The 13648-nt window shown below is 43.4% G+C and overlaps 1 protein-coding gene across 2 annotated transcripts in view; it reads right to left on the bottom strand.

The window, feature by feature from the left end:
• The window catches only part of BCAP31 (B cell receptor associated protein 31), a 63710-nt gene that overhangs the window by 24128 nt on the left and 25934 nt on the right, over positions 1 to 13648 (bottom strand). The gene's annotated exons all lie outside the window — the stretch shown is intronic.

A 13648-nucleotide genomic window follows, 5' to 3' on the forward strand; every position in this document is an offset into this window, starting at 1 on the left:
CCCACACCAGTGGGAAAAGAAAAAATGAAAAACACACACACACACACACACACACACACACAAAAAGCAAAAAAGACAAAAAGAACAAAAAACAAGGCAGGGAATAAAAAACAAAAAACAAATTTTTTTTTATTTTTTTGTTACATAAACAACACATGCCCACAACAGTGGGGGGGGGGGAATCAAAACACAAAAAAGACAAAAAACAAAAAACAAGGCAGAGAAAAACAAACAAACACAAGTATATGTTATAAAAAAGTATATCAGCTGGTTACAACATGTTTTTGTGCATCTCTTCCATTAATTCATATTAACTCAAATATCTTAACTCAAATGTTTACCATATTAACATCATCACACCTCCACTTTTAGTTGACTACAGTTGTTTAAACATCCTTCATCCTTAATTATGCCAAAGATTTAATCCAGAACCACATGCTAGCATTTCATTTACTTGTTTATAAAATCCTCCATTAACATCAAATCCTCATATCCTGTTTTAGCTAAACATCCATAATATTTAATACCAAAAATTCCATCCTCCGTGTATATAGTTTATTATCATTCTCCTTTCTTTATGTAATTATATCTTATATCATAGCATTTTCCCCATATTAGTTAAGATTTAACTGTATATAGTTTTATTTTATTTTTTTAATAGTGATAATTATTGTGATTAATAACCTTTATATATGGTCCAAAAATATTTCTAACCTTCCCTGGGAGAAAGGAACTCTTGACCATCTGAGATCAGGCTCCCCGAAAGAGCAGCCTCCTGATCTTTCCTCTAACCATTTGGGCTGATGCTTAGGTGCGGGAGAACCCAGAATTTAGAGGAACCCAATCTCTCCCAAAACAGTAGAATCACAACTACCGCCTGACCCAAACCTCAGGCTCATCTGCTGTTCCATATCTTTTTCCCGAGAGCCCCAGAAAGGGCACTAATGTAATTCAACAGTGTGCATCACATAATGTATAGTCGTGACTCAACAAATGCGTGCACGACAAAAGCGCGCCGACGAAACCATGGTGAGAAAACCGCGACGTCATCAATGCGCCAACAACGCGCTGACAGAAGCGCGATTTAAGTTAAGGTAAAGGTTAGGTTGAGGGTTAGGTTGAGAGTTAGGTTTAGGGTTAGGGTTAGGTTTAGAACTCGCCGTTATTACTTGTTCGTTGAAGGCGCGCTTTTGTCGGCACGCTGTTGTCGGCGCGCTTCTGCGCTCATTCGTCGGCGCGATTTAGAACTCGCTGTTTTCTCGCTGCGGTTTTGTCGGCGCGCTTTTGTCGAGCGCACATTTGTCGGTGAACCATGTATAGTTATAGTTACCTGCCTTTGGTTTGTCCAATGGAAATACATCTGCATTGCATGCTTCCAAACAGGTGTGACACCTGAACCAAATCCTACTCTCCTCCCATTCAAAATCACGTAGAAATTACTACTAATACCATGAACTACGACCACTGACTGGACACACAGGGCCTCCCCCCACCGCCGCATCCTCAATCCCTTCTGATCAGCATTCTCGCCAGTCCCTCTTCAGATACACCAGATGTCCTCGGAGGCCACCGGTAGATAAATCGTTACGATAAAGCGGTAATTCTGGAGAGCTATGAATAGATTCCGTCAGAAGTTTTGCAAGGCAAGGACAAGAACATACGGCGAGGTAGTATCTTTTTGTACTCTCGGCCAAAAAGAGCTATTGCAGGGAGTAAAAAGTGACACTAATTGCACTTATGGCAAATTGCTTGGGGAAAGAAGCACTTAAGTGCCCTGCCTTGAAGTGAGACTCTGACAAAGCTCGTTTCGGGAGGCATTCAAGTTGTCACAGTACAGGCAGTCCTCGACTTTCGACCACAACCGAGGCCAAAATTCCTGTTGCTAAGCGAGATATTTGTTAAGTGAGTCTTATGACCATTCCTTGCCACAGTGAATCGCTGCAGTTGTTCAGTTAGTAACACAGTTATTAAGTGAATTTAGCTTCCCCACTGACTCTGCTTAATCAGGTCGCAAAAGGTGATCACGTGATCCCAGGACACGGGGATCGTCATAAACACACGAATCAGTCGCCAAGTGTCTGAATTTTGATCACGTGATCGTGAGCATGCTGCGATGGTCTCAAATGTGAAAAATGGCCGTAAGTCACTTCTTCACTGCTGTTGTAACTTTGAATGGTTACTAAATGGAACTATTATACCGCATACCTCCCAACGACCGATAAGATCGCACAGGGTGGGCCTTCTCCAGGTGCCATCAGCCAGACAATGTCGGCTGGCGGCTCCCCGGGGGAGGACCTTCTCTGTAGCCGCTCCGACCCTATGGAATGAACTACCCCCCGAGATCCGGACCCTACCCACTCTCATGGCCTTCCGAAAGGCTATCAAAACCTGGCTATTGCGACAGGCCTGGGGCTGTTGACCTCTTGACCGAGGTCCAGCCCCGATTAGACTGGGTCGCATGATGTGCTTTCTTTTAATCTGTTTTTCCTCTGCTTGTTTTTAACTTTTCACTTTTTAAAATTTTATTTTTTGTAAGCCGCCCGGAGTCCTTCGGGATTGGGCGGCCTACAAATTTATTCAATTCAATGCAATTCAATTCAATAAGTTGAGGACTACCTGCACTTCGTGTGCACAGTACTACTCGGTCATCCTTAAGGTCCTGTTCAAAGCAGACTTTCTTGACACTTGGATGTTGGACTTCAACCCTGTTACACACCAGCAACTGACACAACAGAAATGATGTCATAATGTCTGGAGTTCTTATGGCAACAGACAACTGTTCAAAAGGGAAGTCAATCAGGTTCTCAAGGTACACCACCAGCGTTTGCAATCGCGCATTACAGAACCTCTGGCAAGGCTCACCTTTCTTTCCAATTACTGTATTTTTTTGGACTAGAAGACGCACCAAGATTTTGAAGAGGTAAATATAAAAAATAAGTTTTTGCCCTCCCCAGCCCCGAAGAGCACTCTGCAGGCCTCCCAAACCCTCTGCATGCCCCATTTTTTTGCAAAAAAAACAGAGTATGCGCAGACTTTGGGAGGCTTGTAGAATGCTCCTGTGGGCTGGGAGGGGCAAAAACGAGCAAAAAATGGCATGTTTTTCGCTAGTTTTTGCCCTACCCAGCCCCCAGGAGCACCCTACAAGCCTCGCAAAGCCTACGCATACCCTGGTTTTTTTGTAAAATCCTGTTTTACAAAAACCAGGATGCACGGGGGTGGGGTTTCGGGAGGCCAAAAATGCTGTATTCAGTCTATTCAGATTTTCAGGAAAAAGGTGCGTCTTATACTCCGAAAAATACAGTAACCTGTTCCTCCATCTTCCAATAATACCTCTGCCCCTGGACCTGTTAACCATGGGATTTGTACAAATCTGACTGGGGTCACCTTGGGGAGGGTGAAGATTATATGGTCGGATGCACATCAGTCATCTAAGCAAAATGTGTTCATAAGATTATTATTTTTTTAACTAGATGCCTATTTGCGGGTTTATATTCATTTGCATTAATTGATCTTAAAACAGCAGAATATACTGTTTAATTATCTGTCACTGCCTGCAAAATCTTCAAAAAGAGAAGAGGGCTGTTGTCGAACACTTGTTCTAGAGCAGTGTTTCTCAACATTGCTCGAATACAGTGTTTCTCAACCTTGGCAACTTGAAGATGTACAGACTTCAACAGTGAATGTTGCCTCAGTGTGTTCAGTAAAAACATGGTATACTAGGTCATTTGTTAATGTGTGTGCTTTTTATAACCAGAATCTACGATAGAATTTAGATCAGTGTTTCTCAACCTTGGCCACTTGAAGATGTCCGGACTTCAACTCCTAGAATTCCCCAGCCAGCAAATGCTGGCTGGGGAATTCTGGGAGTTGAAATCCAGACATCTTCAAGTGGCCAAGGTTGAGAAACACTGCTCTAGTACAAGGGTGGATAACAATTCTCTTCTTTTTTCCCCCCCTCAACCTTGGTAACTTTTAAGATGTGTGGATTTCAACTCCCTAAGTGCCCCAGCCAGCATAATTGAAGTGGAAGAGCATTTGGTGCAGAATGAGAAAACAGATTTAAAAAAAAAAAAAGAATGATTAGCGTGGACGGTGAAATTAACGGATTTGGTGGAGCAGGTGAAATTGTTTGCTTGGATTAAAGAAAGTAGTCTTTATCTAGGTTGTTTTAGCTGGGAAACCATCCTTGGACTGCTTGTTTTTTCTTGAAACTGAAAGAAATGAAGTTTTAACCTTGGGGTTTTGATGACTAGGCTTTCTCAGGGTGATAGGAGCACCGTTTGTTATGGCTTGTTCTAGTTCAAAGGCTCATCGATGTTCAGTTGTTTGTACTGAAGAAAGGTGGGAGTTCCTTTTCCCCTGCACTCTCCAGTTTTGCATTTCCCCCCTCCACCACCACCTTTCCCATTTTCTTTTAAATTATTTTTTTCTCTCTTTTGTATATATTTTTTAATTTAATAAAGTTTGGGTGGGACACAAGAAAGACTGGCTAATGGATGTGCCAATGTTTGAACTAAGAAAGCCTTTCATTCATGGTTCAGTTTCTGTGAGCAACAGCATACTCGTAAAGGCACAGAAGTGAAAGCTGATTTTTTTGCAATGCTATGCACAGAAAAAAAAATGTCATAAAATTCTCACCAGAGTTTCACATGCCTATGGAATGCCCCGATTCTGCTTATATCTTGTATCCTTTACTTCCAAGCATTCCTCCCCCTCCATTACTAAAATGCAAGTCATGGGAAATAAACTGGTGATTTCAGCCAATTTTTCTACTAGCCATTTGCCCAGCATACGTGGATGGCTACTAAAAACCATTCTTCCCATAGGTGTTTCCAGCAAAAATGTATTGCATCAACAAACTTTATGTGGCAAACTCAAAAAACAAAAACCCTTCACTCTTGTTTCAGTATCTTATAAGTTACAAAAGGATTTTATTTTGGGTAGAATAAAATTGTTCCTACAAGAGCCATTTGGAATGGATTAAGTCCCCAAATAAGCCAGCGGTTTTGCATTATCATTTGGGGCAGAAGTAATTAAATAAATGATACATTATTTTTAAAATAAATAATTCTTTTTCTACCATGATTAACCAAATACTACCGGTATTAGGAAAGCAGGACAGGAGAGCAAGAGCCTTCCAGTGGAATTCTCCAGATTACTCTGACTTGGAAACAGCATACAGCTATCGGGACCTGTAGCTACCACTAGCATTTTATCCATCCACTCCAAAGTTTATGCTGTGTATTAACATTAGTTCAAGTCGCTGGTGGCGCAGTACTGGAAGAAGGAAGATTTGCCTACTATTCAAGAATGGACGTTAAAAGTAGTAAACTTAGCAGAGATGCCCAAAATCTCATCATATTTGAAGGACTATTCAGATGAGAAATACAAGCTGGAACGGAGAAGGCGGATTGACTACATTCAAAATAAATATCGGACTAAGAAATTTCAATTAGCTTATGAATGAATGAACAAGGAAGGTTACAACTTATCTAAAGTTAGCTTAATAAAAGGGGAGCTAAAGTACAAGAGGGAGGGAGGTTGCTATAGTTAGTTAGCTTATGTTAGTGTATGACTGTTAAATGTTTATACCCTGTATTTTGCTCTGGGAAGTTAGGGGGAGGGAGGGTTGGAGGAGGGGCAGGGTTGGGGCGGAGGGAGGGAAGGGGAAACATTTGTAAAATCTATTAAAACTCTTTAATAAATAAAACATTAATTCAAGTCGGTCGCAGAAGCCAAGTAATCTAGAAAAGAAAGGGGAAATATTTTTAAAACTGCTTATCCTTAGGCAAGATTTATTTTATTTTATTTATTTATTTATTTATTTATTTATTTGACTTATATACCGCTTTATAGGGCTATCAGCCCTCTCTAAGCGGTTTACAAATTTTTTAGCAAATTGAGTCAGCAACTTGCCCCCACAGTCCAGGTCCTCATTTCACCCACCTCAGAAGGATGGAAGGCTGAGTCGACCTTGAGCCGGTGAGATTTGAACCGCTGAACTGCAGATCACAGTCAGCTAAAGTGGCCTGCAGTACTGCACCCTAACCACTGCGCCACCTCGGCTCTTTAGTTGCCCTATATGCACGATTTCCAGAAACGGGGTGGCAGAGACTCTATCCCAGTTCCCAATATTTTGAAGAAACACAACTCCCATATATTTCTCAAGCCGTACAAAGCTGGGGGCCTAGTTTTCAGGTCAGCCTCTCTTCCATCCCATCTTAACTCTTCTCCCATTTAGGTTGCAACAAGGCCTGTTTTAGAACAGGGGTGTCAAACTCTTATTTCATTGAAGGCCGTATCAGGGCTGTGGTTGACCTCAGGGAGGCCGGGCGGCATGGCCAACTGGGTAGGCGCGGGCAGCTTGACGCCACTCCCCAAACTGTTGGCATGTTTCCTCTTTGCACTGGGTAGACCGGGCTGAAGCCATGCTGGCCCGGTTTTTCTTCCCCGAAGCGATGGGGGCCGGCCTCTTACATTTTCCAGGACGGCCCCCGTGGACCGGATCCGACCACATCATGGGCCGAACTTGGCCCCCGGGCCTTGAGTTTGAGACCCTTGTACTAGAGCAGTGTTTCTCAACCTTGGCCACTTGAAGATGTCTGGACTTCAACTCCCAGAATTCCCCAGCCAGCATTCGCTGGCTGGGGAATTCTGGGAGTTGAAGTCCAGACATCTTCAAGTGACCAAGGTTGAGAAACACTGTACTAGAGGGAACATCAAAGCAAAACCAACAGACAAAGGGAGTCTTATTGGCCCACCTTGACCAATGGATGTAATCATCAAAGAAGCTTCACAAACCAGATTCCTCTCCAACCAACCTTCACAAACCAGATTCCTCTCCAACCAAATAGGGTTACTTGGGAACATAAACTCGCGTTTCCTTCACACGGCCTCCAATTTATCTGTTTTTCTATGAAAAGGTGGTTCCTACAATGTAGGGGGGGAGACAATAAGAAAAAGACAAGGAAATACAGAGTTGAGGCTTTACTTCATCAGAATCTATGAAGGATGAGCCAGCCAGGTGGAGTTGGGCCAGTCTTTCTCTCTCAGCCCAACTCAGCTCAAAGAGTTGGTTGTTGTGGGGGAAATAGAAAGAGGAAGGAGCATTAACAGATGTTTGCCGCCTTGAGTTGTTTATAAAAATAATCAAGGTGGATGTAAGATAAATGCCAACTCACTCACTTGTGGTTCATAACAAGGTGTGCCGGAGAGATTCTTTCATCTCTTGGCTCCACCATCACTACCATCATCTTCTGCACCCACACAATAAGAACAGGCAATGTTCTAGGGGGTTGAGGTGGGCCATCCATTTTCCCAAGGGGCCCCACATGAGGAACTGGGACTCTTTTGTGGAGGACTGAACCAATAGGGCTGTGAAGGTCCGTAGGCACACCTGCACCTAGGCCATGTAGGGCTTTAAAGGTAATAACCAGCACCTTGAATCGCGCTCGGAGACTGATAGGAAGCCAGTGCAGCTCGCGGAGGATAGGTGTAGTGTGGGTGTACCTTGGTACACCCAGTATTGCTTGCGCGGGTAAAGGCAACAGATGTGAGAAGAGAGCAAATATACTTCTACCTGAACCCCAAAGGGCAATTTTAACTCTATAAGACAAAGCCTATCTTAAGGTTTCAGAAAAGACAACATTTGCCAGGAGGGAAAGGGAACAGAAGAGATATAAGCCAATGTCCCTTGTTATCTCTAGCTTTGCCAATCTGAAACGTAAGGAACAGTTTGCAATAACCACCAACCTTGAACAACATCTGTATGCAGCTTACGCCTTGTTTACAACTACACTTTATCTTTACATATTTACAGCCACAAGGTTCAAAAGCCTCTTGCTATCCAGGCAGGTCAAGGCTATCAGCTACGGATGTCATTTTAATTAACTTCATAAAATAAAATAAAATAAAAACCCTGCCACGTTGAAAGACTCTGCCCTTGCAGCAACTGGAGATATTAGATTAGGCTGCCCCCTCGTGGTTTCTTTATCCACGCGCAATTAGAATATACTGAAATTTTAAAGGGTGGGTGAGTTGACTTTGAATAGATACTAAAGGCAGAATGAGTACCCCAAAGGAAAACACACTGATCAGGAGGTCCAGAATTCTACTAATTCTTCCATTAAGCCTGAAATGAATATTGTGGTCCATCCTAAAGCAAAGACTTCCATTTTTATTAGAAGGCAGAAATAGAAATGCCAGATTGAGGGGAACAACTGGGCAACAATACCTTAGGAAATACAGCTATAGCCAATTGCTAGTGAGGCTAACACGCTTGGAAAGGGCATGGCGACCGGTTGGCAGAGCCGGTAATAAATAATAATAATGTTTCATTATTATTTTATCCGCGTAGAGAAGAGTGGGGGGGATTTGGCATCAAAGCTTTGCAGCTGGATTTCAACCCTTGTCTTCTTTAGCAACTTTAGCAACAACCTTTCCTCATCCTGGTGCCACTTAAATTGGTTTGATACAGAAAACAGATTACTGGCATTTTTCTTTTTGTGCAGCTTACGGAACAACCTGTTGATCAAGAAAGACCATCCGCTGCTATAGCAATATTCTAAATCAGGGAGCTCAGCATAATAATTCAGACGCTTACGTGATAATAGCAATAGCAGTTAGACTTATATACCGCTTCATAGGGCTTTCAGCCCTCTCTAAGCGGTTTACAGAGTCAGCATATCGCCCCCAACAACAATCCGGGTCCTCATTTTACCCACCTCGGAAGGATGGAAGGCTGAGTCAACCTTGAGCCGGTGAGATTTGAACAGCCGAACTGCAGAACTGCAGTCAGTTGAAGTAGCCTGCAGTGCTGCACTCTAACCACTGTGCCACCTCGGCTCTCTTAATATAATAATAAACCAAGAAGCTCTGTAAGAGGCTGCAGTTACCTGTAAGGCATAAGGATTTGCTGCTATGTCCATTAAGGACCAGAACGATGCAGTAGCTTTCCCAGGTCAAATTAGTATCATGCAAGTGAAAAAGAGCAAGCAGAGGCTTTTGGCCACCAATTACTCGCCCAGTTTAGGATTTTAAAGATTTTTTACATTTTAAGATTGCAAACAAACAAAAAAAAAACGAAACCAAAGTGATAGAAATACCAAACTGATCCTCATTACCCACAATCTGTCCGTACCTCTACTATTACTGTAAAGCAGTATTTCCCAACCTTTAACATGGGTGGACTTCAACTCCCAGAATTCCCCAGCCAGCAAAGCTATACCTAGGGAATTGTGGGAGATGCGGTCCATTCATCTTAAAAATTACAGGGTTGGGAAATATCTGCTGTAAAGAATGAAAGTTCAAAAAATAACAGGCATTTACGGATTTTGATCACCTGATCATGGGGATGCTGCAAATGTTGTAAGTGTGAAAAACAGTCGCAAGTCGCTTTTGTCAGTGCCGTGTAACTTCAAACTGTCGCTGAATAAACTGTTGTAAGTCAAGGACTATCTGAACTCCTTAAGGTTCAAACCTCATCACTCCTCTAATCCTAACAAGGGTTTCCACTGCCCCAGTGGTGGGATTCAAATAATTTAACAACCGGTTCTCTGCCCTAATGACCATCTGGGTAGGTGGGGCTTGATGGTCATGTGACCGGGTGGGCGTGGCCAACTCAAGGTCACTCAGGTCGATGGACGCTTCGCCTTAGCTGTGACAATGGTAATAAGGGTTAACCGGAGAGGCAGTTTCTGTAAGCAGGGCAACAAAGATTAGGCTAGAAACAACACCAGAATGTTTCCTTCCTGCCTTCCTTACAGGATTAGCCCTGTAAAGTGGGGAAAAAACAAAAGGAGATTTCTTCCAACAACCGGTTCTCTGGACTGCTTAGAAAGTTACCAACCGGTTCTCCCGAATAGGTGCGAACCGGCAGGATCCCACCACTGCACTGCCCACAGACTCCCAGCACAAACAAAACTCAACAGTTTTGCCTCCCTTTTTCCCTCCCTGAAATGTAATCAGCTCCAGATATTGGAGTTTAACTCCGAGAATTGTCAGCACTGGTCATGGAGAAAGTTGCCTCGGACTTCCACTTCTTTGTCGGGAGACGCAGCCTTTCAAACCTTAACTACAATTGTAAAACAGAACGCAAAGGCTTGCTTTTCTTGGCTGCCCTGTCTTAACAGGTGACGCCATGAAATTCTATGGAGACACGCTTGAAAAAAATAAAAATTTTGTGATGTGCTCCATTGCCTTCTGCCAGGAGGAAAAGAACAAAGTAGGCAACTGGGGACAAGATGCAATTTTGATAATTAGAACTGGAGCAGGAGTCAGAAAGCCAATTGTGCAGAGCCAAGTGGGGCCTCTATTCTCTCCCCGGGGAATCACTTTATACCTGGATGCAGAGTCAGGAAAGAGTCACAGCCGGCCATCCGTGGCTTTTCCGCTTCCATTGGAGCAGAATCAGAATCGCAAAGAGATCGCGGCTAATAGATAGGCACATACTCTGGCACATACTTGGTCCCCAGAGCCTCTGGCTCAAAAGAAGGATTGGAAGCGGATTCTCTTAAAGCTGTAACCCAGGGGGGGGGGTCTCCAACCACGGCAACTTTTAAGACTTGCGGACCTCAACTCCCGGAATTCCTCCGCCAGCTTACATCCCCCTCTTTTCTACCGCAGCCATTTTTCCTTCCAATGTATCTTCTGATTATTATCATTTGTTTGAAATATACTTTTTAATTTTCCATTTTCATAACATATAATCACGTATACTATTACATAGCCAATATTCTATTGTATTAAGTAGTAATTACATCAGTTCCTCTTGCCATCAACGCCCAGAAAGATAACAACCCATTATTAGCTCTTCTGCTCTCCATACACCTTTTTCTTCTGCCTCTCTCCTACCTCCTTTCTTCCCTCCATCATCCTTTTCTACTCTACTTCCCCTTCCTTTCTCCTTCTCCTCTCTCTTCATTCCACTCCTCCTTATCCTCCTCATCTTCCCCCCTTACCCTCTCTCCTATCCCTCTCTTCCTATCTTTCTTCTCTCCTCTGCTTCCCACTCTTCCTCTCATTCACTTGGTGTATTTCAGCTTCTGAGCAAACTCCATTCTATGTTGATGGTATTTATGCTTCCATGTCAATATACTTAACGTATCTTAGTTTTAAAGAAAAAAATAAGAGAAGACAGTATGATTATTATTATTATTTTTTAATGTACAATGGGTGTGTAAAAAAGTGAAATGGGTTCTAGTTGGCAGCTCAGGAGACACGGTCTTTGACCCTTGTTATAAAAAAATACTCCCGTTTTCCCATTTAAGGGTCCCCCAGTGGGAAGAGAGGCTGCCATGCCAGCAGCTCCGTGTGCTTGACATTTGCCTCTGCAGCAATCGCAAGAATCCAATCACCCACGATGTATTCTTGGAAGGAAGAAGGACGGAGGTCCCTAGCCAGCGATTAACCCCAACGCTAAGGTTAGGGCCATAAAAAGGGACAGAAAGACTCTTAGCCTGATAGGATTACAATGACAAGCAGAAAGTGAGGCAATAAATCAGGCTCAGTCAGGGCAAGATCCCTGGATGCGACTTGCTGCCAATAGGAGCGCTGCATTTGCATTTCCTCAGTGCAGAAACACCCCCCATGAAAGGGGGGGGGAACCATCTCAAGGGAATTTCCGTGACCCGACAAATGCGCGCCCGACAAAAGCACGCCGACAAAACCGCAGCGAGAAAACCGCGACGTCGAAATCGTGCCCACAACAGCGCGCCGACAAAACCGCACCCACAAAAGCGCGGTTAGGGTTAAGGTTAGGGTTAGGTTCAGGGTTAGGTTTAGGGTTATTACGTTGTTTTCGCATTGTTTTCTGATGGCGCGCTTTTGTCGGCGCGTTGTTTGTTGTGGGCGCGATTTTGACGTCGCGGTTTTCTCGCCGCGGTTTTCTCGCCGCGCATTTGTTGGTGAACCGGAATTTCTACAACCAACCAGTATCAGAATCACCCAGGGCGATTTAGCTTTCTGAGATCTAAAAAAAAACCACAAACCGTTCCCAAACAGCAACACTGTCTGGCCTGTCACACTTTCTATTATTCTACTATGCATTTTCTATTGTGGTAAAATGGGAGGTGGGGATTGTAAGGAGTGAGATGATACGTAGCCATAACAACATTCTTTCTTAAAAGCCAAGGTCATCCTTTGTCTTTGCATCTCTGCATCTGACTGGAATTGGATGGGTGGAAGCTGCCTGCATGGCAGTGGGAGATTGGACCAGGGGATGGACTTTGTGGCTGTGGGGGCAAGATCTTAAACTTTCAATTGGGTGGGGGAAACCGGGAAGCTTTCAGATTTCGGGTTTTCCCAGATGTGCCAACATGGCTCTCTTAATAAATTGGAACTTTGAGCAATGCTTTGCCTTGGACTCTGATTTACTTTTCGATGCTATTTGGAACCCTGACAAACACATCTGCAACAGAGGCATAAGAACTGGGGCGAATCCACGTATTTGCATTTTTTAAAACTGATTTCAAAAAGCTGATCCAGCACTGAAGTATAGGGATGGAGTGGTTTGCCCAACGGCAGACTAAATATTTCAAAGGCCTGGCTAAATGTCTATGGAGCGTCTCGGCCATCCAGGTCGTGGTTTCTCCCAATGGTGCTTTTTCAAAAAGGCAATGGGGCTTCCTGGTTTTTCTTTGCAAAAGTTTCGCTTCTCATTCTCATGATTGCAGAAATGCAAGTGTGGTGCTGCTACTGGGCAGCAGGTGGAATACAGGAGTCTTGCCCTGCCTGAGTGAGCCTGAAGTCAGAACTGAAGAAGCTTCTTGGATGAGAAGCGAAATGCTTTCAAGGAAAAACAAAATCCAGTTGCTTTTTGAGAAAGCCACTTTGGGAAAAACCTGGCTAGATCTGAGCAAGTCTTATCATATTCAAATCCCTAATGTGTATATATTAAAGACTATAATATAATGTGATCTCAAAAATCATGATAAAAAATACCCAATTATAAACAAAACAGTTCCAAAGGCTACACAGATTTTTTACTTATACATATCTCCCTGTGATTGATTGATTGATTATATTTGTATGCCGCCCTTTTCCCCCGAAGGGGACTCAGGGCGGCTCACAATTCAAATCAGGGAAGGGGGTACAGACAAAAAATAAAACAAAACATAACAATGCATAATTTAAAAGCACACAACAGCCATACCATTCGAGGAGGGGGGCAAAAGCTCTTTAGCCCCAGGCCTGTCTGAACAGCCAGGTTTTGAGGGCTTTGCGGAAGGCCTGGAGGGTGGTGAGGGTTCGAATCTCCACGGGGAGTTTGTTCCAGAGGGTTGGAGCAGCCACAGAGAAGGCTCTCCTCTGGGTAGTCGCCAGTCGACACTGGCCGGCGGATGGAATTCGGAGGAGGCCTAGTCTGTGGGATCTAATCGGTCTGGTGGAGGTGATTGGCAGCAGGCGGTTTCTCAAGTACCCATACCGTGTGTATATATTTAAGTTGAATTTGTTCAAAAACAAAAATACTTTAAAACAACCACATCCAAAACTGTACATGAGTCTTTGTTTATCATGATCTATCATTTATGTAATCTATATTTGTTTTCTATACCAAATCCCTTTCCTCTCTGCCCAGTTTTTACCTCATTATTCCATAAAGCACGACATGAAAATTAAAAGCAATAATCTCTACGTATTTTGATGTGCA

This window comes from Thamnophis elegans, chromosome 2 (assembly GCF_009769535.1).
Source record: "Thamnophis elegans isolate rThaEle1 chromosome 2, rThaEle1.pri, whole genome shotgun sequence".
NCBI classification, from domain to species: domain Eukaryota; kingdom Metazoa; phylum Chordata; class Lepidosauria; order Squamata; family Colubridae; genus Thamnophis; species Thamnophis elegans.